Below are 2,521 nucleotides of genomic sequence, written 5' to 3' on the forward strand. Positions count from 1 at the left end.
ATGAATAAGCAAATCGTTATTAAAGTTTATTTAACAAGGTATACCGCTGAAAGCTATGAATGACTATATGTTTACCTTTGCCTCTTCCGTTAAACCATGCTATCACGTTCTGAGAGTTTCTTCCGTAACTGAAAGCAACGTATAGCTAACAGCAATTAAACACATATTTTTCGAGAGCGAGAGAGAGGAAGTCTTCCATTGTTTGTCCGTTTGAATTCTCATAGTAGACCGTCATTATACTGAAAATTGACGTTGACGCAATGGAATGTTATCGTCTTCTAAAAGATGGAAAGTAATCCTGGAAAGCATGACAATGGGGCCTTTGAAGGTACAGTTGGTAATTTACCCGATAATACGGTGATTGCATAAATTACGAACGATCATCTTTGTGCTATTGCAGAATTTAGGAGAATTCCTTGTTAGAATAATCAGCGAACCCTTTCCGTCGCATGTTATGACATGAAAGTCTGCATACTTTAGGAATATTGAGGAATCCTGCTGGAAAAATATATCGGCTAGGCATCTTTCGTTTGATTGAACGGATTGTGTTCGCTAAGATGTCTGAAGATCGTTTAATGTAAGTATTGTTTATACTCTACGCAACTATGGACCAGAGAGAACTGATGCAGGTTTTTGGTAAAAGTGATCAGGGAACTTTCAAATGATATTTGTGGGTTGATGAAGTCCATGCATAGCGAAGTAGAATTTAGTTCTAGTTGTTAGCTTTTTTTTTTTTTTTTATTTTTTTTTTATTTTGGATATTGGTCCTTATGGATGAGCAATAAAAGCTGCAAGAATTTGACGTTAGCCTCGCTCGGTCGCGTGTTGGTAGTCAAGCTGTTTACTTTGAGGTGTTTCCATAGGTATAATTTTTTGATACAGGCGTTCTCAATATCGGTATCGGATTACTGATGGGTAGACCATAGAGCAAAAATACCTTCGAATGGTATCTTAACCACATATCACTAAGCATACAATCGATAACTCTAAAAGCCTCTCATCTAATCATGGGCCGTTCGTACCAGGCAATAGTATCATTGTGTGAAAGAGATCTATAGCTTCTCAATTTTTTTCTTAGTGTCAACGGAAAATCTGAATTAGGAAGTGTGCAGTTCGGTTTCAGTTGACCGTGAAGGTTTTACTTGTTCATGATGAAGGATGAAGATCGTTCATTCGATGTCCTTGTTTAGACAATGATAAACATTGCTCTCATTGTCAATCATTTAATACCGGCTCATAGCTGTATTAGAATTTTTGTAGGATTTCACTGTGGTCGCTTTCCTGGCGTTTATTTTGTAGAATATACAAAAATATATAAAAAAAAGTTCGAACTACTTCCTTTCTTTTCGGAGTTCTTTAAATTTAAGACCTTTATTATGATATCTGTCGATGTTACATCTGATCCTTTTGCATTTTGAACAATCATTCTCGTTTTGTCCGCTGATTGAACGTTTGCACATTCTTCGTACTTGCCTGATGATCATCGATTAGGGTCATTAATGATAGGAGCTTTTTATAAATTTTAATCTTTAGCTTTTATCACGTCCTTAATGTAAGGATCGCTCATTTGAGACATCCCTTTTTAGGCATAAAATTTTAACGACTCAGGGGACTATCTTGTAGAATTATAAAGTAAATTTGAAGAAACAAAGTAAATTTGAATCGATCGTTGTGTGTAGTCCGATTTTACAAAAAAAACACCAAAAAATATTTACAAAAAAAATAATTGATGAAATATTTTAAGGTCTTTCAAGTAGGAACGCGTTCCCCAATAGCAATAAATTAGTCATCTGAAATAGGCAATGATGTATCCGGATATTTTTTGAAAAGCCTTTAATGGTATTATTTGCGTAAAATGCTTCCAGTTCTATAGACAGTTATACTCATTTAATTTTTTCCTGTATGCAGCAGAACTTCACCATCTCATCTTTGGAGGGGTATGCATCTTTGTATACGAATTTTGTGCATATGGTGGGATGTTTTTTTCGTGTTAGCTCGATGTAAGTTATCTACGGCTTTTAATATTATCATTTGCATCCGCTGCTTTCATTGTGTCCCACAATTCATCTGCCCCGTTCCACTCTCCGCCGTTGTATTTCTGCTGCTTCATTTTGTCTGGAAATATGTTGTGTTTCACGATCTGCTGCTCTCTATTCCGGCTGCCTAAGAGATCGCTGCTTTTCACGTTCTTCCCTACGCTGATCATTCGATTTTTTTGGTTGGACGCTTTCTTCACTTCTTCATTGCTATGGATGCCTGTTTTTGAGCATGATCGCTTTGGCCAGGTACTGCTAATTGTCCGTACTACACACGTTCGGCGCAGATGTTCACGCAAGACAAGTTGAGCGCACTTGTTCACGTAGCACAAGTTTAACGGTGAGATTTTCTTGTTTATTTCTATACCTGTTCACGTTTATATAAGCTTTGCAGTGTTCCACAATATGGTCTTCCATCGGGCCATCATAATCATGTTGCTTTCAATGAATAACATCGATGGTCCTTTTCTACATGGCCTTTGGAA

Source organism: Varroa destructor, unplaced genomic scaffold (assembly GCF_002443255.2).
Source record: "Varroa destructor unplaced genomic scaffold, Vdes_3.0 BEIS01000001.1, whole genome shotgun sequence".
NCBI lineage: Eukaryota > Metazoa > Arthropoda > Arachnida > Mesostigmata > Varroidae > Varroa > Varroa destructor.